At 44.6% G+C, this 26,573-nt stretch overlaps 1 long non-coding RNA gene across 2 annotated transcripts; it reads right to left on the reverse strand.

Annotated features, from left to right (window-relative positions):
- Positions 1-8: 8 nt before the first annotated feature.
- On the reverse strand, positions 9-15,321 carry LOC112847922 (uncharacterized). 2 transcript variants are annotated; one of them, XR_003221760.1, is made up of 2 exons: positions 15,258-15,321; positions 9-2,886 (listed from the first exon to the last, which is right to left on the reverse strand). It is a non-coding gene; the product is annotated as an uncharacterized LOC112847922 (long non-coding RNA). The 2 variants fall into 2 exon arrangements; XR_003221759.1 differs by lacking the exon at positions 15,258-15,321 and adding an exon at positions 7,837-8,854.
- Between the last annotated feature and the right edge of the window lie 11,252 nt (positions 15,322-26,573).

Genomic DNA, 26,573 nt, shown 5'->3' on the forward strand with positions numbered 1-26,573 from the left:
TGTTGGTTTGTCTCTTTGTTTGTTTATGGGGATGTTGCAAAAAGAGTTTAAAAAAATATCTTATGAAAATCATCTAAGAAGAGAAAATGTATATGAAAAAGGATTTTAAGAAAATAAAAACTCTATTATAGATAATCTATCCCAGACTTTACAGATTATAGGCCTACTGAGATATTAAAAGATGAATAAATAAATAAAAGATTGCTAAAATGATGAAGAGTATTAAATAAAACGACAACTGTTTGAAAATGATTGTGTGCTGTGGTTTTAATCTGGCTTGCTGAGTTTGAGATGATGGAGCCGGGTTTGCAGTGTTTTCATTATTAATGAAGGAGAGTCCCTGAGCTGCCACATGTCTCAGCTCTCAGTTTATATTGACTGAGACAAAGAGGTTCAGGAGGAAGAGGAAGGGGGGAGGAGGAAGAAGGTTGACTGCGTATCCTGCTGAAGAAGTCATTTGGATAATTCATGCTGCCAAAACCCTCAAAACGACCTGGATTTGATTTTATATGGACCGTTAAGTCTTTAAAATATCTGATGAACATCACAGGATGAAAATAAATCTGGTTTTCATGCGTCAGGCGGACACATTAAGGAAATATTCTCAGTAATGACCTTTTGTTTAACTGATTTTTTGCAGCATTCGGCGTAAGATCTTCAGATCTTCTGATGCTTTAATGACAGAATATTCTTGCTGATGAATAACAACATCGGCAACCTTCTTCTGTCTGGGAAATATCAATAGTTGCCCGGTGGATGAACTGAATGTATTTACTGATTGGAAGCAGTTGCAGTGACCAACTGGTCATCCAAAAGTTGAGCAATAAACGTAACCAATGGGAGCACAGACTGTGTGGTGGGAGGCAACCTGTCTCCAAACAATCACAGTCACCTCTGACTGCTGGCAATCACTTTTAGATTGCAAATAATTGCTGACTAATTTCCAAACAGATTGGCAACATGTTGCAATCAGTCTGAGTCAGTCTGTGCTGATGAGCACGACTCCTGCGACGTGTCTCATGTGCTTGTGTTCTGGTTATATTTCTGTATAAAAGCCAGGTTGCCGGCCACACGTGTAAGTTAGCAATGAAATTGCTGTCCTGTTGCAACTACATCACTGTTTGTGATGGAATCAACAGATGACATCAGGTTTGCAGTTTTCGCCAGTTTAAACAGTTAATTGTTGTATTTTCACAAACAGGTTGCCTGTTGGTAGCAAACTGACTGCGTCTGACTTCCACTGTCTTCAAACACTGACGTTGCTTTGAAGACAGCAGCTGACAGCGAGTGGTCGCAGACATGGTCCACATCTCTGAAGAAACCATTTCAAAGGCAACATAATCACAAGATCATTACATACAGGTGCAATAATTTGGGTCATGTCTCCAACCACTTATTCCCCTCGTGTGTCTGCAGCTTCAGTATTTGGACCCTTTCAGCAGCAGTTTTGGGTCAATTCTGCCTAATTTTACCAGCTGCGACGTAATGCATTAACAATTAAAATGTAAAAAAAAAAAATGTTAACATTTTTGAATGTACATGTGAATATGGGAGATTATACATGAAAACTTTCTTGTTTACAAGTGCGCAAAAAGACAAATTCAACATCAGAATTAACTTTCTTCAGATGTCTGTTACTTTACTCCAACATCCTGAAAAAATATTAAAAACTACAATACTAATAAGCTTTACAGATTTTTATCTTGGAGGCAAAACTACACCCAAGTTTTTCTTAGATTTGAACTAAGTATAGACTCGGGCATTCGCAAATGGTGGAAAAAGGTAAAAATCATAAAAAAATAAGATAAAATGACTAAGTTTAAATACATAGATGGACAAAACTGGGACTGAAAGATGAATCCAGTTGCTGCAGTTCCTCTAATGTCCGGCAGAAGCTCCAGCAGTGACTCGGTCAGCTTAGACTCCCATGTTCAAATGTCCCGATCGATCACCCAGTCCAACAAACGACTCCAAACGAGACTCAGTATCAGAATAATCTGTTTGACAAGTTCTTCATGGGTGCAGCCAACAAATGCATCCTTACAAATATGGACACACAAAAGTCCTGAAGTCCTTTTGGCTACAGCAGGAAATATGACTAAACTGAGCACAGCAGAGGCGGTCACAGGACCTGTAGGGTCACAGGAGCCCGCCCCGGCTGTCACAGGGCGGGCGGTGGGAGCACACCTGGGCAGGCCTGCCGCAGGGCTAACAAACTCCACACACGAGTTCAAACCCTCTTTGCCTTCTTGCTGTGAGGCGACAGCACTGACCGCTGCACCACCGTGCCACCCACAGTAGTTCTGATGCCACTGAAGAAGTCTGGAAACCAGTTGCAGGTTTTCCAGCCATTTCACTGACCCAGCGTCCACTCATGAACACTAAACCAGAAATCCCAACATCACAAACTGATGAGATCAGGATGAAACCAAATATGTGGACTAACAGAGGCTGTTGGGACAAAAAGGCCGATACTACACAGATCTAAGGTTTAACTTTAATGACGTGTCTGGACCTGTAGTAATGAATGATGCTGTTATTGTGTTTTTACTTGTTGCAGGTTATTTTCCTGCAGGTTTCCTGTGTGTCTGTAACGTGGGTGCCCGTGTCAGACGGGAGGACGTTTTCCTGTCAGCTGCTCCACAGCTGTTCAAATTCTTTAAGGTTTAATGAAGCTCGGTGAGATTCTGATCCGAGCTGCAGTATGCGTGCCGTGGGCTCCCGCGGGGATGCGCATGCACGCCGTGTTTCTGCATTAATATGGATGTGACGGGGAGGGAAGCGAGGACCGGGCAGATCCTCACAGAACATGGAGGAAACGTCCTCCACTGCCAGTCAGCAATATTTTAGCTCCTCCTCACGGAGAAGCTCGAAACACCTGCAGACCTGGAAAAAGAGGAGATGATTCATCAGGATTTCATGTTAAATCCAATATTTCCTTCTTCTATAAGAAAACAATAAAAAGAGTCCAATATAAATAAAAACAGGATCAGCTTTAAAGGCTCCAAATATTCAAGTACTCTCATGTTAATTTGAATATCTAAAAAAGACAAATGTGTTCATGTCCAGATGTTACAACACAAAGAGAAGCTCACCTGTGTTTAATATTAAAAAACCTGAAACCAGACAAGCAGCGAAATGAGACAAGAAAAAATCCTGAAGATGGAAATAAAACCCTGAGCTGCAGTAATTGCCTGTAGGAAACAAGAGCAGGCGAGATTTGAGGCGAGCTGCTCATTAAACATGTATGGAGGGAAGCCTGCAGGATGGAGGAAGTCCCGCGGGATCCGGAGGCTTCTAATAGTCTGACCCCGTTTTTTCCTCAGCCTGCATCTTTTCTGAAATAACACCGTGAACAGGAGCTCACACCGACTCGGCCTCATTTGTTTTTGCAACACAAGTGTGATATAATATGATAGAAGTCAGACTGGAGTTACTGAAGACCAGCCAGAGGCTCGGGCCATGAACGACTGATGGGTTATACAATCAATCAGATTCAAAGGAAACACAAAAGGAAACCAAATAACCATAAAAACCCCACCAAATAATAAAATTTGTGCAAGAAAAAAAAACATAAAATAACAAAAAGGAAAAATGTCCCCAAAGAATGAGGAATAATATAAAACAAAATCAAAATGAGCACAAAGATCCAGAACATGACACAACAGACCAGCAGAGACGCACAATCACCCCAAACAGAAGAAGTACAAAGAAAAGTAAATTTACCAGAGAAAGAAACACAAAAGGTTTCTGCAAATTTGACTGACACAAAATAAAAAAACCCAAAAAATGACAATAAATTTAACAGAGACACAAAATCACCAAAATTACAAAATAAATATGAATTTAAAAAATGTGAAAACCTAAAAAAAGACACAAAATAACCAGAAAGTGAACAAAATGATAAAGTCAGAGAAAAGAAACACACACACACACACACACACACACAGACACAGACACACACATACAGACACACAGACACACATACACACACACACACACACACACACACACATACAGACACACACACACACACACACACACAGACACACACATACAGACACACACAGACACACACACACAGACACAGACACAGACACACACACACACACACATACACACACACACACACACACACATACAGACACACACACACACACACAAATACAGACACACACACACACACACAGACACACACATACAGACACACAGACACACACACAGACACACACATACAGACACACACACACACACACACACAAATACAGACACACACACACACACACACAAATACAGACACACACACACAGACACAGACACACACACACACACACACACACATACAGACACACACACACAGACACACACACACAGACACACACACACACACACAGACACAGACACACACACACACACACAGACACACACATACAGACACACACACACACACAAATACAGACACACACACACACACACAAATACAGACACACACACACACACAGAAACAGACACACACACACACACACACACATACAGACACACACACACAGACACACACACACAGACACACACACACACACACAGACACAGACACACACACACACACACAGACACACACATACAGACACACACACACACAAATACAGACACACACACACACACACAAATACAGACACACACACACACACAGAAACAGACACACACACACACACACACACATACAGACACACACACACAGACACACACACACAGACACACAGACACAGACACACAGACACACACACAGACACACACACACAGACACACACACACACAGACACACAGACACACACATACAGACACACACAGACACAGACACACAGACACACACACACACACACACACACACACACACACACACACACACACACACACAGGCCCCTAACCCTAAAAATGTCAACAAATTTTAAAAATGATCAAAATGAAACAAAATGACCAAAAACAGGAAAAACGAAGCAGACAGATGAAACGTCGTCCACGGTGACAAAGAGACGTCTGAAATGTAAAAACTCAGAGTCAGACACAGAATCAAGAGCAGGATGTAACAAAGCTGAGACGAGCCAGCTGTGCAGGCTGCTGCTGAACATTACTGTGCGTGTGACAGGCTCCAGAGAGGCCACGCCCACAGCGGTCTCATTCACACGTGTGACGAGGCTGCGGTCACGTCCTCTGAACATCGCAGATCCTCCTCTCACAGACGATGGCTTCAGCTTCAGGTTGTTAAAGCTCAAAACTATGAGGAAAATGCTCTTTGTGTGAAAATACATATTAGCACAGAGGGGCGTGTCCTGAAACCTCAGCTGGAAACAGGAACCCGGCGTTCCCTCCTGAGGTCACGCCTGAGGTCACGCCTGAGGTCACGCCTGAGGCAGGGAGCTCCTGGAAGGTGAGAGCAGGGATCCTGTTCATTCAGAAGTGCTGATTTTAGATTTTAATTCTACATTTATACACACTAAGCGATGCTGCTGCTCGCCTACAGTCACAAACATGCAGTTTGGAAACGCCTCTGGACCACGTGTGGAACATCTTTAATGACATCATGTGACCAATAACACGGCTGCTGTGAGGTCACTGCACCAACAGCCCGTCAGAGAGGTGTGGTGAATTCAAACACACCTGCAGGTACAACAGGACTGCAGTGCAGCATTACGCAGACCTAGAGTAACATCTTTAGTACCAGGGGCACGATGTGAGCGGTCCGACGGCGGCGATGGGCTCAGGATGGCGGTCTGCGGAGAATCACTCTGGGACGTTGTAAAAACAGACATTTAATCTGTGAAATTCAAAGCAGGCCGGCAGCTCGGCCTCTGTGAAGCCGGAGGACTAAAATAACCACCTCTCTCTTCTTTGGGATTTCAGCTGGTGGCGTAAATGGGGCGCATATCGGCCCGTTCCCCCCGGAGCAGCACCGACTCCAGAAGACTATTATGTGGGAATCAGCGGGGACCTGAATCGAGGTTGTGAGCCGTGGCTGTTGGGCAGAAAAGGCCAACCGACGTAAACGTGTCCGGCTGCTCGTCACAGCAGACGAGGCTAAAACTGAGTTTGCTGATGTTTAAATGGGTCGTCGGCCACACTTCATCCCGAGGACGAGCTGCAGAAGTGGATTAGTGGGTTGGTGGAGAGTTTCTGACAGCAGAGAGTCACACGAACTCTTCACGGCGACTTTTAGGAACAAAACAAGTTGATTTCTGCAGATTTACATCCACCAGGTTACAGGAGATGGTCTCGGGTCAGGTTGATGAAGCCTTTAAGTTTGGAATTACAGATCAGGCTGCTGATGGACGAACCCTGGATCAGCACTACCCGGGGGCATGTTAAGGGTTTAATCTTATCAAAGAAAATTCTTACAGAACATCAGAATTTTAAGATTTTGCCTATAATTTCATGGCTTTTAATGCTGGGAGGCTTTGTGCATACAGGCCCAGGAAGCTGCTGGTCCCAGCCCGAGAACAAACAGAATACAAGTGTTTCCCCCAGATGTCAGACTCTTCCTTTAAACTCCAGATTACTGAAACCTGCACGGAGCAGACAGCCGACACATGACAGCCGTCTCCTCCGACGTAACGTATCAGACTCTGACAGGAAGAAAACCAGACGACGTCTTCGCTTCTGCTGCTTCCATTTCAAAACTGTCCATCATCCGTCTGACAGCCCCGCGGGAGTGCGGCGATAAATCTGCAGACGACTCCTTAAATGGTGATGATTCAGGGGTCAGACCGCAGAGGAAACAGAAGCTCTGTCTGATTACACTGATTTGTTCCCCGGTCCAGCAGGAACCAGCGCTCGCCCCTGCCAGCGCACTTTAGAACTGGGTCATTGCTAAATATATTAGTGCTCCAGCCGCCTGCACCAGCTCGGGGCGCCACTTTGAATGCAGAGCATGAACACACGGGCCGGGCCGGCTCTACGGGACCGCTGCAGCATCTCGGCTCCCTTCCAGCATCCCCACGTGAGCCGCACAGACCCGTCACGTGACGGCTATTGATAGAACTGCAGAGAGCAAAAAATAATCTGGGCAGCAAACAAAGCAGACATCCAAAAATCAGGCAGCCAGCTGGCAGGAAGGAGAAGCTTCACTGCGTCCCCTCGAAAAGGAACCAACCAAGACGCTCAGGCTTCCCCAGTTTACTTCGTACTGTGGGATTTCTGCCTTAGAAGAACTACGACTGCACCCTCTGCAGCTGCCAGCACTTCAACTCTAATATTCCAGCCATAAATTTAGGAATAAAACGATCTCCAGACTCAAACCCAGCAGAAGTGGTGAAGCAACAACGCGAGCAGCACCTCCTTTTAGCCGACTCGCCAGGTTGTGGTGACTGATGGGTTCAGATTATTATGTAGTGTATGGACTGTGTAGGTTTCTGTTTCGTGCAACTTGGGCAACATCAGACAAACACACAATTTATGGAAGCACAACTGACAATTATTCATAATAAAGTTTGAGTGCTGGGCGAAGACAGATGGTCTTAAAGTGAAAACTGGAGGAACCGGAGTGCTGGCAGGTAAGGAGGTGGTCGTGCAGGTGTCCTCGGGACAAAACAGGAAAAAGCGAGGAATAACAGCAGGTACAGGTTTGCATTCCTCTACACTGACTGTGCAGTTGTGCCTGCAGCTTATGTGCATGTTCCTGAGAGTCTCCAGTCAGGATGCACTGAGCTGGCAGCCAACACCAGCCTAACCAGCAGTCCTCACCAACCAGGCCTAACCAAGCAGTTTGTAGAGTCTAAAACTCTGAGAGATTACATCTCCTGGCTGGTTTGGGAACACCAAACCTTCCGGCACATCGGTATATACCAATGAAGACGTGGTTTGACGGCCATTAGAACAGGTTCCAGGTCTGATGTCTGATGCACACCCAGTTACTTTATTCTGACCTGAAATTAAACAGAAATGAGGGGAAAAGAGTTAAAGTTATTCTACGTGCATCAAAAACTATTTTTATCCAGAGACGCTCTTTGCTTTTCTCTAAGTCACAGCGTTAGCGTCATGAGTGAAACAGGGTTGATGAGTTCGAGGACCTGCTCCTGTGGAACAGCTTCTGTCCTGCAGACAGTCGCTCATTAGTTGCTAAACTGCTGCAGAGAGCCTGCAGACTCTTTGGCTCCATTAGGAAACTTATGAGTTTGTCCTCAGTGAATAAACGAAGGCTGAGCTTTAAAAGATGATTTCAGTCCAGACGAACAGTTAGAAACAGACTCCTGTGAACGCATCAGCAGCAACTTTGGCATACAGACTGGAGCAGTCAGGGATTGAACCACCAACTTTCCAGTCAGTGGATGATCTGCTCTGCAGCCACAACTAAAAAATAAACTCTAACCTGTCAGTTTTAATGTCATTTTGTAACTTTTGTGATCTTTTTAGATGTTTTTTAAACGTTCTGTCATTTTTTTATGATCCATTAAAAACTTTATTGGTGGTCTTGAACATTTTATGTGTTAATATTTTGTTTGTTTATGTCTTTGAATAGCTGTTTGTCTTTGCTGTCTTTTCTAAATTCAGCCCAAACCCGTGAGGCAGACGTAGTCACATATATTACTCATCACTGCTCAGCTGCATCGACGTGATCGTTCTCCTGACTGAATCTGCTCGACCTTAAAGGTCGGGGGACTTCGTTTTGAATCTAAATTCCTAAATTGTTGAAGCCTGTTGGACCTCAGACTCATAAAAACTTTGGCCGTGACGCGACGACCAGCCGAGTTCAGTCAAAGAAAACACGACGGGCCGACTCGCCCCGGAGAGAAGAAAACCGCCATTAATCAGCTGACAGAGACGGTGAGAGATGAAGCCGGACACTGTAGGTCATATAGGACCACACACACACACACACACACACACACACACACACACACACACACACACTCTGGGAGTGTGCTAATGAGTTTATTACATTCAGCCCTCAGACAATAAATGAAGCAATCAATCACAGGGGGAACATCTGTGGAGCTCCTCTTAATTGCACAACAGCCTCATCAGCACTTTAACATAGCGAGGAAGAGGAGGAGGAGAAGGAAGAGGAGGCAACATTTGTACTCCATGACTAAAAGACAAGACGGAGGAAACGAATGGCTGCTCGATTTTCACACATTTTCACAGGAGGAGGAGGAGGAGGGGTGGTGTTAGAGAGGGAGGCAACATCTGCGGAACATTTTAATCACACAGCAGCTTCATCAGCACTCGAGGAAGAGGAGGAGGAGGAGTAATATTAGAGAATATGTATTGCACCTCTGTAAGGCTGCACACAAGTCATTAGGGCTCCAACACATGATGAAGAGGACGAGGAAACATCTGTGCCACACTGTCCTAATCCCCCAGCAGGCCTGTCAGGACTGCAGCGCTGAGGAGGAGGATGGGGAGGTGTGATAGAGACATCAGGTCACAGTTTAAGGGACGAGGAGGGGGGAGAGTGATGGTCCAATGTGAGGTGATGGTGGTGCTCAGTGTATTTGAGCCTCCACGTTCTCCCCAAAATGAGTAAAAATCCACCTGTGACCTCCGACTTGAGCCACAATTAGCGCCTCCGAGTGTGAGGCTGTGAAAGGGCCTGCTCCTGCTGAGGGAGGGCTTCAAGCACCTTGGGCTCCTTCAGGTGGTGGAGGAGGTGTGATAAAGACATCAGAGAGGAGCAGGACTGGCTCTGTGGTGAGTGAGGAGGAAAGTTTCCTGCTCTGTTATGGTGAAGACAGCGATGGCAAGCATGATGATCTGCGTTCCCACCCTCACCTGGAAACACCTCGTGGTCCTCCCTGTAGAGCAGGAGACGGTTGCCGTGGAGATGGAGGTCTGAGTCTGCTCTGAGACCAGATGCATGGATGGGTATGTGAACCTTGAATCATGCGGTTTCCGAGTTTTCTCCAGAACAGAGGGTTAGGATGACGAGCGAGACGTGTCGGCGTTATTTAGAGGTGTAAAGTTACTTTCTGGAAACATCTGGAGCCCATCTGCAGAGAGTTTATCAGCTAGCTTGATTACTAAGCTTCGTTTATAGATGTTAAATATTTCAAAATGCATAAAACAAGTAAAACCCCAGGCAGCTGTTATAAAGGAGGAAATTATCTCTAGAGACCAGTTTGTGTATGAGGCTGTGAAGGTGGAGTCTGTAACTGTGCTGGAGCCCCTGCTGGACGTCAGGGGAACTGCAGCTTTTAGCGCTTCCACACGTCATGTTTCAGACAAACTGTTGTGGACACTGAATAAGTCAGACATGATTTTTTTCATGAATCTGTCCAAACTGAGGTCCCGATGAGTCTGCAGGTTTCTCCTCCTCGTCCTCCTCGCCCCAGCTCTCATGTTTGGTGAAGCTGATTTCCACGTGTTCCACACGGCTCTGAGTCATACATGATATTTCCCTGTTCACACACTTAGCCCGGTTGGAAGGTGCTCACGGTACACGCAGTCCACCTCCTCATCGCGTGTTATTGGGTTACAGCGGCGCTAACTGAGTTAGGGGCGGTCTATACGGCGCTCATCCCTGCAGCTGCGCCAAACTGAGTTAAGGAGTATCTAAGAGTGCAGTGATATCTCAGGAAGCGTCTGCCTTTATGCACACATCAGCGAGGCCATAAACGAGTTAGGATCTCCGTCTTATGCTGCAGTTTTGTTTCCAATCGAGTTAGGGAGCGTCCACTCCCGTACAGCACATTAACGAGGAGATAAATGGTTTAGGAGGTGGTGACAACGGGGCAAAGAAGGGAAAAAGGTCCCCTTGAATGTATCTACGTGCAGGAATTTTATAAGTATAAAGATGATTTTGGCTGAGTCTGCTGGAGGCTCGGATCTGTGGTCCTGGAGTTAGCCTACGTGTGAGTAAAGTTGCTAGTTAACAAAAGTCAGTGCTCAGGAAAACTATGGAAACCGTCACGAACTGTTTACACCTGAGAACTGAAGAAGCAACAGCACGCCAACCTAACAACGTTAGCCGGTGGACGCTAAAGACCAGCAGGAGCCCCACAAAATCACCCCCCCGAGTTTCTGCCCAGACTGTCAGACTGAGGCTCAGGTGAGCTCACCTGTTTAAATGTAGGCTTAATGTTAGCATTATTAGGGGTGTGGCCTCTCTGACACAGGCGGCTGTAGCTGCCAGCTGTCTGCTAGCTTCACCTCAGCTAGCTTGAAATGGAGCTCTCGTGTTTGTGCTGTTGGAGCATTTTCAGTTACATCATCTGACCAATAATATGACAGGAGGAAGAGAAATCACAAGGTTCGATCCCCGGCTCCTCCAACCTTCATGTCCGAGTATGTTTGGCTACACAGTGTGAACATCAGGTCAAACACAGCACATTCAGTCTATGGATGCAGCTTCATAAGCTAGCACAACTTAGCACCTTATGGCTGCTCACAGTACGATGACCTCTAACCTTCACAGCGTTCACGAGCTGCTGATGAATCCTCCGCCTGCTGCTCTGTCTGCAGCTTTTTATACGTAGACCTGCTGAATGCAGTCCCACCTTTACACTCATCACACAAAACCTTGAATCATTCATTTATTATTTTCCCTGTAAGGAACCGCAGGACGACCGGTGGATAAAGATATCTGCTAAACCCTCCTTTTAATCTCAGCCCTCAGCAGCAGTGGAGAGCGGAGGTGGTTCATCTCTGACGTCTGTAGATTTTCTATAACTAACAAAAAAAGATGAGATGAAGCTCAGGTGGAGACAAAACCTGAGAGTCGTCGTTGGTTTATTTCATTAACTGTGAGTCTGTGACGCTTCTCGTGTCTTTAACCTGCATTTTTCATGTTTTTCTCTTTAATGAATTAATCTTTCATGTATTTATTAGTCACTAAGTGGAGAGGAGTCACAGCAGAGGGGTGCATGTCCAGTCACGAGTCTGCAGCTCAGTTACACCTGGTTACGGCTCATTTGTTGATAATTAAAGGTTTAGGATTAAAAGTCGTGCTCCTCGGTAACGCCACTTCATTTAAGAGAACAGATCAGACCGCAGGTCAGCCACGGCTTCCTGCAGATGGTCTGCGACGCACTCGACAGTTTGTAGAAATGTTCTTGTGGCATTTTTGAAGCCCAGCCTGTGATTTCCCTCCAAACGTGACTTTTCCCCAGGTTCCCTCTCGCCATCCGTCAGACCGCTTCCCGCTCACATCAGCGGATAACATTTACCTCATCATCAGCGGCATGCGTGTAGCATTTACAGCTGACATTTAGCCATGTGGCCCACATGCCCACTCGCTGCCCACAGAGGAAACTCCAGCTGAACATTACAGGCAACTAATTGCGAGGTTAAAGGTCACAGTAGGATATGGCCTGCGCAGAGGTGTGGCAATTAGTCCCGTGGCAGGAGATCTTAGCGGCTGCTGTTGAAGTGAGGGAGGAGCTCTTCAGAAAGCGTCGAGCCGCCCGGGGAGCGCCTCAAACAAAAACGACGAGTGGAAAAGTCAGAGCGTCGCGTCTGAGGGCGGCCTGACCTCAGACGTGAAACAAACCTCTTTGTCTCAGCAAAAAGGACTCGGTTTCCATGACAACAGAGTGCACCTCACCTGATCCCGGCCGCAGGTGAACCCGGGGTAGTCGCAGGCCTTTTGCATTCTCGCTCATGATTTTAAATCTCTGAGCAAAGACGTGAAGCAGGAAGACGTCCTAAGGATTTCACACCTGCGCTGAATGTATCTGAAACAGGTGAAACTGTTAGCCTGTGGAGGAAGGAGGATGTGAGCACTCAGCACTCCACCCTTTAGTCCTTATAAGGCCACTCGTGGTTCCCAAAATCAGAGATGTGGGACCTAAATGCAAACTCTGAAGCTTCTAAGGCTGATGGATAAACTGGATGTTAGTGCAAGAGTGAGACTGGCTGTGCTACGTCAGCACACACCATCATTTCAAGGCAGGGAATAAACCAATAAATGAGTGTGTGTGTGTGTCTGTGTGTGTGTGTGTGGTGTGTGTGTGTGGTGTGTCTGTGTGTGTGTGGTGTGGTGTGTGTGTGGTGTGTCTGTGTGTGTGTGGTGTGGTGTGTGTGTGGTGTGTCTGTGTGTGTGTGGTGTGTGTGTGCGTGCACTCAGTTTGCATCTGCTTTTATTGCTTCTCACTCCAGGAGACTTCAGCGACGAGCCAGAAGACTGGCAGCATGCTGCAAACACGAGTCTTTCCCGTCATCTCCTCATCTCCCACATGACTCGAACGCAGCACCGCTCCGCCCGTGTGTCTCCTAATGGATGCAGCGAGGACTCCTCCTCCTCTCTGCAGCCGCTACATCGCACGGATTCCTCAGGAGCTTTGCTTCGCCTCCATGGCTAAAACGTCTTCATCACAACCCGTGTGTGTGTGTGTGTGTGTGTGTGCAGTACTCGGATGTGAGCAGGTATGCAGTGTGCAGATCATTTCTTACTGTAAAATACACGCTGACGAGAACGTGAGAGTAAAAGCAGGGAGAGGGAAAAAAATGACAACCCAGTTCAATTACCATGGCAACCACTCCTCATCCTCCCTCCTAACCACACTCAGTGATGTGTGGGGCCGCCCTTCCAAGATTTCCCAGCAGCTGTTTTCCTGTCAGCGAGGAGAGGAGGGCTGCAACGAAGGAGTACGAGTTCCTTCAAACCCACGGACGCGAGCGGGGCGTTTTATTTTGAAAGTGCTCTACATGGGGTTTCTGGTGATGACAGCAGGCTGGATCAGAGAGGACAGGAAGTGCCTATTATTAGAAACTATTCTAATAGATTCTATTTGTCTTCTTTCATTTTTCTATTAATTCTTGTCAGTGCAGTAAACGTGTCATAGCTCGCTGAGCCTCAGCGCTCCGTCCTTTTGTTCGTGTCTGGGACGAGACCAGAGACAGACTCTGACCTGTGCACTGACTTTTACAGGTCCACAGAAAAAGCTTGTTTCATTTATGAATCCATAATAATGCAGCATCATTTATTAGTAGCTGTGCATTTTATATTCAAAATAATTATTAAAGCTTCCAAAAAGCAGACCTGTCAGCAGGGGCGCTTCTAGGATTAGAGCTTTGGGGGTGCTGAGCACCCAGAGAGCTGCCCATCCAGGCCAGATAAACTTTACTCGTCACGATGAGACTTCTTCCCTGTCTCTGTCAGTCCCTGCATCCTTAAATGTCTCCAGTTGTCCCGAGTTCCCTCTGACTGTCTCCTTGGTGCATTTAAACCCCTGTTCCTCCCTGTCCTCATCCTCTGTTGTCTTCATCTCCGCTATCAGTCATCATAATTTTACCATCTCTGTGCAAGTCTGCAAATTTCTTTATTAAATCATAAGATTCTTAAATTCATCAAGTCTCTCTGTGCCTGGGTCCTCGTCACAAAACATGACATCACTGTTTTGTACATTTTAACACAATTTAATCCCACATTTGTGAAAGAAAAGCAAAACACTTTTTTTGAAAAGTTTGTAACAAAATCATCAAATCTGATAAAGTTTATTTAAAAGCTGCCAAAGAAGAATGGATTGGGATTAAAAAAATACATATCCTAACCTTAATTACTGGGGGAGAATAATGAATGATGCTCATAGTGAGTAAGAAGTAAACTGAGTGCATTTTTTGGACAGAGATTCACTTTTAATGTGTGTGTATAATATAATACAGATACATAAAAATACTCCCAAAACAGAATAAATTATTACAAATAAAAATCTTTACTGCAGATACTAATTTTACTAATTTAATAATACTAATTTTGTGTTGTAAGATTTATGAGTTTCATGCTTTCATAGTGGTACTTGGGAGAGCTTGACATTTTTCTCAGGTGGTACACACTGTAAAAAGTTTGAGAAACACTGATAAGTGTATGTGTGCTTTTGGAAAACATTTAAAGCTGCAATACAGAATCTTTGAAACAAGCTTAAAACACTTTTAGAATATAAACAGAGCATCTGCTTCTCTTTACAGCTCCTCACTCCACCAGGGCTGTTTGGCACTTTCTGATACTGTACTGCAGCAGTCATACAGACAACTGGACGGTCCAAAAGTTGGCCTACCTATTACTGGCTGAGGTTTTAGTAGAGTTGTGGCTGAACCACATAAAAATATATCATTAATTTTAATCTCCCCAATCAATGATAATGTTATGTTGGAATGTTGTTAAAGAGGGTCAAAAATGTTTCAACACAGTTTGTTTTGCAGATTCTGTATAGCAGCTTTAATATAGGGAGACACAACTTCCTGATTGTGTGAGTAAAATCAGGTTTTTTCTCTTTGTCAGTTTAATAGTTTCTGTTGTGCCTGTCACTGTTCCCTGTCTGTTTACTTACCTGCTTCTTCCTGACCTTGTACTTTCTCCACACGTTCCCCTCTTTCCTCTCTCCCTCTTTGGACTGACAATCATACACAAATAGATTCAATTAGATGAAAAATTACATTAATATGAAAAAAAATACTATTAAGATCACTAACAAAAAGTCCTCTCTCAGTGTACTTTCAACCAAAAGGCAAATAACCAAACCACATGAACATCTAATAAAAGATATAAATATTGAAACACTGATCCAACATTATCCTTTATTGATGGATCATTTGTTCTTACACTTTTACCTGAATGTGGCTCCTTTTTTGGAAAAAACTTCCTTATATCCATTATGAACCTGGCTGTCTCTCTGTACACAAACACACACACACACACACACACACACACACACACACACAACAGGAGTTATAAGGTTAATGGGCATTCAGTCAGTTAGCTAGTTAGTATCCATTTCAAACAGGACAGTGGTAACAACAGAAGCTACGGACAATTTTAAGTTTTAGATTTTAAACAGGCTGTATACATTTCAATGGGAACAACAGGACGGTCAAATGTCGCTGATTTTACTACAGAGCAGGACGGATTGTAGGGTAGCAAACATCGTCGGAAAACACGTTTTCAACACTGCAGGTTACCTGGTGTAATGTTTTTCAGCTAAAAAGAAACATGGTCTGACTCCTACCTAACTATATAAAGAGTAACTGAAGGTTAAATGTAGCTAACATGTCCTGTTTTAAGCCAGGCACTCACATCTCCGCTCCGCTGCGTCTCAGAGTGGGGGAGAGCCGAGCTGGAACAAACCATTTTGCGAGGGGGGTTATCTATACTTTTGTTGTTAAAATGTTCTGTCTCAACCAAGTACTGTATGTTTTTTTATATTTTTAGCAGTGTGTCACACAGACAGCAAATATTGTCCAAAAAAGTAAGAAACCTTTGGGGGTGCTTTCATTCATTTTGGTGCTGAAGCTGAAGCACCCCCCAAAAATGGGCTAAAATCGCCCCTGCCTGTCACATCACAGCGTTGCAGCGTCCTCATCGCTGTGACGCTGCAACAATGCATCCGTCAGTCTCCTGCTTCCTGTCAACAAACCCCGAGACACTAAACACACTTTATTTTTTTATTTTTAGAACGACATCACCCAGAACACCTCCTCTGAAAATGAATAATTATGTCAGACTTAACAAGCAGATGTGAACACACACACACACACACACACACACACACAGCTCTGTTGCTCCCTGCAGGTGCTGATGCGAACTGTCACCTGTCATCTGTAAGCCAATCGGCCGCTCGCTGCTTCTCACCACAAACAAACCTTTTAATTTATCGCCTCGTAATTCTGCTGTAATCACTCTGACAGAAAAGCGGTTGTAGCTTCTGCCAGGGAGGTGCGTGCGTTTGATTCCCAAAGCCTCGTTTAGACTCCGTCTCCCTCTCAGTTCTCCAGCTGTGAACATGACACGCTCCCAGCTCGCTCCACATCTGTCAAAGATATAAATATCACGTCTGTGCCCGTCACCTGGAAGTAAGTGCATCCACAGAGGAAGTGATGGGAGCAGACCTCCATCAACAAACCAAGGACAAACAAACGGTGTCATCAGCGAAAAAGCTGAACTTTAGCCAGTGCAAATCCTGTGATGCTGATACTTTTCCCCGCTTATACGAGCAGTTCAGCCAAAGATGAGATGCTCTCTGCCATAACAACCGTCCTGACTGCCTCTGTCACTGGAGCTTCACACTCAGTCCCTGAACTCTGGATCAGATGTTGTGTCTCTTCCTGAAGCCTCTCTCTCACTTCTTATGTATTAGTAGAAAATCTATTATTATTTGAATGAATTTACTTAAACCGGACATGCTTGGTTTTACTTTTCTTTTAAAGCTGATGATGAAGCTGTTACAGTTGGACGTTTTTTGTATATTGTTATATTTCTGAGCTCCATCAGACTGGATTTATAGATCAAACGTCACCGTGTGACTGACAGACTCTCAGATTTAATTCAAAATGTTTAACAACAAAATATTTTAACTGTTTACGAATTTCAGTTATACCCAGTCCTCAGATGATCAATAGTAACTGGACAGGTTACTGACAGGTGAGGCCAAACACATACAGAGCTGCTTTTGCTGTCCCTGATCTGCTAATTACTCCTGAAAACTGGGAAAGCTGAAAGATGACAGTTCTGTGCCTATCAACACTTTCACCTCCACTGCTGATGAGGAGTTCATATACGATACATCGTATCATTTATTTTGAGGAGATGAAACACAATCTGTGTTCATCAAACCCTTAAGATTCATTACCTGTGCAGCAGGACGTCCAAGGACACAATGAAACCCTCTGCAGAAGGAATGTAAACAGGAACCCTAAACTCAAACCGAGGCTCAAAGCTCCAAACAGAAATCTCAGCTCTCCATGCAGAAAAAGTAATTTGATGAATGTTGCATCTGCAGCAACGAAGCATCCTGAATGATCTCTGTGCGGCCCCTGTGCATGCTTACTCTGTCAGAGGGAACAAAGCAGTTTCAGTTTGAACCTGACGATGATCCAAAGAATTAGCCACGAAAAGCAGATTTATTCTTGCTAGGACTCATGAAGTTAGTTGCAGGGATATGGTTTGTTTTTCTGCAGGGTGCCTCCATGCATGCGTCTGCAGTTGCTGCAGCCTAGGCTTGGCGCCACATCTGCAGAAATGCAGCTGTTGTTTCAGGCCGCTGTGGGAAGAGAGATCGGAGCTTGAGGTCGAGCTTCCTCCATTTCAGCCTTTACTCAGTTAATGCCACCACTAACAAAACAACCCTTAATGCAACATCATCTGCAGACGACTGTTATCCACAAAGATTATGCATCACACGGCTCAGCTTCCGTTTGGTTTGTAGGTCACACTCTGACCTTTCCTGAAGCGCCACCCTCAGGCCAGGTTTACAGATGTGACCCCAGAATGAAGAACTGGACAGTTCGAATGTTTGCTGTGTTTGACTCAGAGCCCTCACATGTAGAGATGACGATGACATGCAGAGCTTTAAATGCGGCACAGTTTGCAGGACAGTTGGGATTCAGCAGCAGCTTTTGTTATTTGTGTTTGCTCATAGAAACATTACGGCGGCAAAAAGACGGAAGAATAAAAATAAACCTCGTCTGTGGAAAGAGATGAAGCCAGTCTTAGTGGGATTCTAAATAAAAACACACGTGACACCAAAATAGAAAAAGGAAAATGCGAAGAAAGAGAAACGATCAGATATCACGTTAGTTTCTTCCTTCCTCTCCTCCTCTTTGTCTCATGCTGTTTGAAGTGGAATGAATCGTCCACAGTTTCAGTCACGATGAATATGAAGCGAACCTGATGCCCCAACTGTGTGTGTGTGTGTGTGTGTGTGTGTGTGTGTGTGTGTGTGTGTGTGTGTGTTATAAGGTTTTGACTTGATCTTTGCAAATCCACCAAATGCATGCATCCACACACCCACTCGCTGTCTCCAGCGTCTGCTTCTGTGTGTGTGTGTGTGGGAGGGTTGGAGGGCCAGTGACTACACCCATCTGTCACAGCCACCACCCTCTCTCCCCCTCGTCGCCTCCATATGAGACAATAAGAACATGAGCTCAAAGTGTCTGGAATGAAAAATAAGAAGCCGCAGAGGCTGAGGTCGACTTAAAAGAACATCATGATGGTTTATGGTGTTTTGAGACTGAAAAACTTCACCAAAGCTAAAAATTCCCTCTACGCCGAGCGCGCACTGAGCTCCAGGATTCAGACGGATGTCTGGATCAGGTTTAATTTGTGGTATTTTCTTCAGAATGTCAAAACAATGTCTCAAGTTTTCTTTTTTCTTCAGTGTGGTGTGAATTTTTACACCAAATGTCTTCACAAGAAAATTCCACAAAAGTCCACGAGTTAATCACTTTTAGTCCAAATCCACCCGTAACATCCTAAATAATCCTTGTAACAACAGCAGTGCTCTCTTCCCTGGAGTGCCAGTTAATGTAGTTTTGTCAAAATCTGTTAATTAATGCACGAGGTGTCCTGTGGCGTTATGACAAACTCCTCATTTATCAGTGAGCAGGGTGACTGCTGGGACATGCTGCTCCTGGTCCTTAAATTTAACCAAGTCATTGAAGGAAAATGAAATACAGGAACGCTAAAACATCAGGAACTCCAGGCAGGTTTGGAAAAGTGATGAAGAGTATGCAACGCACTTAAAGCCTGGAGAAATGCTGCACTAACCAGCACACCTGGAGGCCAAAGATAAGCATGCACACCTGCGGTCAATGAAGCTGTAACTGTTCTGTTTGGATATTTTCTACCTCTGCATCCTGAAGAAGGCACGAGCTGATATGCACGGGTGTAATTTTATGCCTTTAGCAATCTAAGAAAAAAAACCCTTTTATTACTTTTGAAAATGTTGCTCGAGGGCCTGAACTTTTTTTAGTCACGTTTTCTACATTTTTGTTGAACTGAGCAGTTTCCAGTTCCTAAACCTAAAAAACAAAGGAAGGAATAAATGGGAGTGATAAAAACATCCATCCTAGGGATGGGTATCGAAACCCGGTTCTTGTTGAGAACCGGTTCCCACTGTTTCAATTCCTTGGAATCGTTTGCCACTTTTGCAATCGATTCCCTTATCGATTCCAGTCGCCCCGAATGACGTCACCACGTTGCGGAGCGTCATTTACCTGGCAGGGCGCCTAAGCGGCTCAAACGCTCAAAGGTTTGGTTATACTTTACGAGAACGGATGACAACGGGGCAACTTGCAATACTTACAAAGTAGATATTTCATTTAAGGGAGGAAACACCACGAATATGCAAAAGCATTTGCTGACAAAACACGCGATGACCTTAAATGAATGTCGTGTTTTTAATTCCGCTCCGGACTCGTGAATCTCAACCCAGCAGCAGCGGTAACGTTTGCACGTCCTCTCCCGTTAATGCGGCAGGTAAATAATCAACTAACAGTGCATGTTATGTTAGCGCGATCTGCTTTATTACAAAACCTGCCATTACTGTGCATTTAGGCGACCATGATGAGACAGACAGAGTCTGGCTGGCAGTTCTCGCTGCAGTCTACCGGTAGCGTCTCCTTTCAGGCCAGGATAGACGAATGTCACCGAGCAGTGACTAAGTTTGTGGTCAAAGGCTTGCACCCATGTGCCACAGCAGATCCCCCCGATTTTCGGTAAGTGAATGTGTTTAATTGTAGGCAGGGACATTACTGGATATTCTTGTGTAATTGCTACAGAATAATTTATGTTATACTTTGTTATTGCTACAGAAGAATATTTATTTTATTATTTTACATTTACAATTTTTTTCCTGGGGACCCTGTGACACCCCATTGAAGAGCCGTAGGCTGTGGATCTCTTAAGATCTCACTGTTGGGTTTGTAAGGCATTAACATGTTGGTGTACCTCAAGGCTCAACTTTGGGTCCTCTGCTGTTTAGTTTAGTTCAGAAACAGAACACTAGATCGACTAACGTGAAGAGAATGTTTGGTTTTTTAAAGAAAGCATTATTAACTTCAGCGGGTAGCAAACACAACAGGCGTACCTTAAAACAAAACATCATCCACCCAACTTAGACCACAAAAAGGTTACCAACTACACCTCAACTCTCCAGCAAGGAAAAAAGACGACATCATAATAAGGGCAGTGCCGCCCTCCAAGCTTTCTCTGGGAGCAAAGAAACACATGAACTGTAACCGGATCATGAAGCAAAGACCAACAGAGAGCTCGCTGAAGGACCTGGAGTGCAGCTTCAGACAGCTTATTTAGGCCCTGGAGGTCATCCATTGGATAGAAGACTCAGACCTCAGCCAATGACATGAAAGGCAGGAACATAAGAGGGAAGGGCGGAGCCAGGACCTGGACCCTCATGCTAAACATTAACTTAACGCCTCGCTTCTACTTAAGGATAAATGGAAAGGAATGGATGGATGTCTGGATAGATGTAAGGATGGATGAGTGAATGAATAAATGAATGAATGAGTGTAAGCATGTACGGATGGATGAAGGTACAGATGGATGGATGGTGTTTGTTTCCTGGTTTTGTGTATCAACACTGGACTTTTGGGGTTTTTTGGTGTCACTTCCGTTTCTCAGAGTCCTGAATACGATTAAATATGACAGAAATCCATATTAAAGAAAACCAAATGTGTTTTCTTTAACTGGGAGAACAGGATCAGGATCAGACATTTAACAACTTCCATAAACATGATGACATCAACATTTTTACAAGAAGAGGTGCTTTATGTCAGTCAGTGTTTTCTTCTTGAGCAGATTAAACCCACAGGGCTGAATCCAACTTTCTGGATCATCAAACATGCTGTCCTATCAGATGTGACGGGTTTGTAAATGTGTCCAGGTGCTTTTTCCTACTGATCTTTGATTTTTTTTTTAATCTTCTGCAGTCTCTGTTTCATCGTTTTATATGCTTATTATCTCAGCTAACAAGCTTTGGCTTTCTGTTGCTGTTTATAAATGCCGTCAGCTTGGCAGTGACTGCAGGGGAAAATTAGCCTGTGTGGCTAAATCTTTCACACTTATGTGATGGACCCGGGCGCTTATGTTAATTAATCTGTACTGTCCCTATTTTTAAAAGAAGCAAACATGCAGAGAACCAGACAAACTGAACCAACTACAGAGCCTCCTTGGAAGAGGTTATCGATAGAAACGTCAGATTTAATAATATCTTGCTGGTCGCTTCAGAGTACAGTCAGCACGACTACAGTAAGCTAAAAGAGTTCAAATGAATGTTCTCACTCCTATAAACGGCCTCCATCAGCTATCGTCAAGCAGAGATGTGGCTAGCAGGAGCTCTCCTTCACCTCCTAATTGGCTCAGTGGGCCGTTAGCGCCTCATTAAATATCGCCTGTGGCACGATCACAAATAGAAATGTGACTGAAATAGAGGAAAACTCTGCTGGTGTTTGCTGGACTTTCACACAGAAATCACTTCCTGTGTTTAAATGCCTGATTGGTAACTGGAGTCCACATTTAAACATCAACGCTATCATTGCTTACTGAAGCCAGAGACAAACATATTTGGAGCCAACTCGCTCATCAAGCTGCATCCACAGACGTCTGTTAGTACAATGACCCCACAGCAGCCATATTATCGGTCAGACGTTGTCATCAAAACACTTTAAAACGCTCCATCGAGGTCCAGAATTCAAGTTCAGGGACACCAGCTAGCTGAGGTGAAGCCTATGTCGCCATCTACCTGTTAACAAGGCCACGCCCCTAAATTAAAAAAAAAACCCTAAATAGCTAAAAACTGACAGCTGGCAGTTGATATGATGGAGGCTCTAAACATGTTTATTTAGGGGTCTGTGGGGACTGACTGGAGCCTCTGCTGGACATTAGAGGAACTGCAGCCTGGGACCTGCTTTAAGTGAAGAGTTTACTGGAGACTTGTCTTCCTTTTGGAGACATTTTTAGCCTGTAAAGAACCAAATGTCTCCAGTCAGGCCACAGCTGGTCTGATATTTATGTAAAAATATGAAAAGATAAATTGAAACTTGAGGCTGAGTTTCTTTTGTTATTTCAGGATCAGCTGACAGGCTGTGAACTGAAACTGAAAGGTCTCCTTGCTCACATGCAGAGTGTGTGTGTGTGTTTTGCCTTCATTGGGATGGAAATGATGCAGTCAGCCGTTTCTGTAACTAAGAACACTCTGTGACTCGTCCCTGCTGGAGTAATTCATTCACAACACTTTCAGGCGCACAATCAGACTTCTGTTGGTTTATTCAGAGAAGCAGCGGACCAGATGCTCCGCAGAAAGATCCACATGAACCAAAGCAAACAGAACAAATCCCAACATGCACGGGGGAAGTCATCGGGTTAGAAACATGGCAGCATATTAGAGATTCATTTGCAGTGAGCTCGGTCGAGGCTGGAGTGGATATAACCAACCAAGTGTCCCGTGTTTCCTGCGCGAGCAGCGGGATCATGCGTCGGACCGTTTCACACATGTATTTGTGTGAATCTGGTTTTTATGAGCCAGAACCTCAGCTCAGCTCGTTACCTGCAGCACTCTGCAGCTGTTAAACAACTGCCTCAGATTTATTTACCGACTGCATGCAGCGAACGAGCCTGAGTCGTGTCAAGTATTCTTTTAACCGCCCACAATTTCCTCAAATGTTTCTGGATGTCCATGAAATGCCCTTAAATCTCTCTGACGTGTCCTCAGATCTCCTCTAAAAATTAAGGCTCTGAAAATGTTTTCAGTGATTTACTGTAAATCCCATTTAAACAGGAACCATTAAATTGTTCCAGTGTTTGGGTCTGGTTAAACTCCACTGTTTAATCCCACTGAATCATCTGAGACAAAAACATCTTCAAATCTGCCAGAGAGGCTTGTGGTATATGTTAAACTGCCGGATATCCTTAAATCATCCAGAAAGAGTCCCTAAAATCTCCTTGAATCAACTAAAAGAATTTAAATAAAATTCATTTGAGTAGTCTGAAAACTGTTTGAATAGTTTGAAATGTTCCTAAATCTCCTTAGAAGTTCAACATATCATCATCAGACAGAGGTGAGCTTCTGCGACTCGATCACAAACACGTGGACACTGATAAACAGCAGGTGCACCTCAACTGTGACTTTAAATGAAACATCTTTGAAATCTACAGTTAGTGCTGAATGGCACTAACTAACTGAAATCTCCCAAAAGGTTCAAAACTCTCTAAGGGAGAGGCCAGCCACCCTTCAGAGGAAGCCCATTACCACCGCTTGTATCCACGATCTCGTTCTTTCGGTCACTACCCACAGCTCGTGGCCATAGGTGAGGGTAGGGACGTAGATCGACCGGTAAATTGAGAGCTTCGCTTTTACACTCAGCTCTCTCTTCACCACAAAAGACAGGTGCAGCATCTCCATCACTGCAGCCGCTGCACCGATCCATCTGTCGATCGCCCGCTCTCTTCTCCCATCACTCATGAACAAGACCCCGAGACACTTAAACTCCTCCACTTGGGGCAGGAACTCGTCCCTGACCCAGAGTGGGCACTCCACCCTTTTCTGGCTGAGGACCATGGCTTCAGATTTGGAGGTGCTGATTCTCATTCCCACCGCTTCACACGGCCACAGCCATGAAACGTTCCAGTGCGAGCTGGAGGCCGTCACCCAACGAAGCCAACAGAACCACATCATCTGCTAAAAGCAGACATGAGATCCTGAGACCACCCAGCTGAATTCTCCTGACGTGCTAAAATATTTTCTAAATCACTTGAAATATTCTTTAAACTGCCTCAAATTTCATCTTCAAAGATCCAAATCTGTCTGAATTTCCAGATCAACTGAAACTTACATGAATCACCTAAATGTCCTTTAACCATCGGAACGATTTCCTTTATCTGTTTGAATCCGCTGAAATTCCCATAGTTTTGGATAAATCTTCAAACATAAAAATGATCCTTGAATCAGCTTAAATGAAATCAGGAATGGTCAACTCTCTGGAATCAGCTTCTTCCTGAATTGTCTGAAAAGTCCTTGAATCGCCTGAAAAACCTGAAATATCAGAATTTCCCATAAGCCTTCTTATGTCCTTAATCTTCAAGCATCTCCCAGAAACAACCTTGAATCTCCCTGAAGTCACTCCGGGGAATCAGAGGAGGCCTCGGACACATCAGCCTGCAAGCAGAGAATGAATGTGGACACAGAGTCAGTCAGTCTGCAAAGGTCACAGCGCGTCTGTGCGAGATGCAACCCAAGCTCTGAGCAGACACCAGAGGGAGAACCTCGCAGGGCAGAGGACAGGTGTGTGTGTGTGTGTGTGTGTGTGTGTGTGTGTGAGATTAAAGCGTGAAGGTGTCTTTAAAGCAATCCGCCCCTCTGCCCCGATGTGAAGGACGCAGGAGTGAGTCAGTGTGCTCCAAATACAAACCTGAAGATCAACGCAGACGCTGAATTCAATCATTAAAGTCTTCTCACTGTAATTACTGCAAATCCCATTTAAGCAGGAGGCTGTAATGGAGGGAGCTTCACACACACACGCACAGACACACGCACGCACACACACACACACCCACACACACCCACACACACACACACACACACTCACAGACACACACACAGAGGAAACAACGATAGCACACCGGGCGCGACGCCTCCATCATGTAATGAGCTGTTTACTCACTTGATTACCTCTCACTCTCTTGAGCGTGCGTGCGCACACACACACACACACACACACACACACCATCCGTCGCTTGCTCTGGGAGTGGTGGGCGGGTCACTGGCTGACACATCAGTACCGTCCGAGTTTCAGCAGGACTGTGAGACGGCGTCTGAGTTCATTTTCACTCACACAGCCAACATCTGGACAGGAGTGGGCGTGGCCGTGTTGTAACAGCTGTATCTGAGATGGTAACGCATTAAATGTGTTTACACACAAACTCAGGAGCTGCTGTAAGCTGTTTCAGCTCGTTACACCTCCCCTCAGCCTCCTCCTCTCTGAGTCCACTCCTCTGTGTCTTGGTTAGGCTACATGTTAACCATCACTCCTCATAAGCTTCCAGGAATGCAGAAGCAGGCTGGAATCACCATGGAAACCCTGAAAGTTTCCTCACGACACAGTCCTGCATCGACCCTCATTAAATCATCACGACACAACCTAATAAACTGAAGCATGTTTGAAACTTCACATTCACAGCTGTATCACCTCAGACCAGCTGAGAATTCCTTAAATCAGCCCGAGCTGCTGAAACATCCTCCATCCTTGAATCAGAAGAAGGAATACCTGGAAGTCTTTCAATGCAGTGAAACATCCTAACTCTTATAATTACTGTAGAATCATCTGAAACTGTGGGTCTACCATTAAACCTTTCCAAATCATCTAAAATCTTTTGAATCAACGAAGCATCGATGTCGCTCCCACAGTTCCTCTTAAATCTCTTTGAATTATCACCAAATTCCAATAAAGAGTCTTTATTCTCCTTGAATCATCTGAGATCATTTCAAATAATCTTTAATTACATTGAATTGCTCGAGATATATTTAAAACCTCCTGAAATCAGCTTAAATCTCCTTTAAAAATAATCCTTTTAGATATGTGAAACCAGCTTAAACAGTTACTGTTGAATCCTCTTGAATCATCAGGAATAAATGCCTTGAATTGCTTAAAAGTCTTTAAATCCCCTGAAATAGCCTTAAATCTCATTGAATAATCTGAAACCATTCCAGAGATTTATTCTTTCGTCCCTAAAACTCACTGAAATGTTCAGTTCCTGAATTCTTTGGGTAACAAACTCAGTGACTCGTCCTTAAATCACTTTAATCACATAAAATTATTCCTAAATGATCCTCGAAGCTTCCAGTTCATCAAAAATCTCT

The sequence above is a fragment of the Oreochromis niloticus genome, linkage group LG9, assembly GCF_001858045.2.
Source record: "Oreochromis niloticus isolate F11D_XX linkage group LG9, O_niloticus_UMD_NMBU, whole genome shotgun sequence".
Lineage (NCBI taxonomy): Eukaryota > Metazoa > Chordata > Actinopteri > Cichliformes > Cichlidae > Oreochromis > Oreochromis niloticus.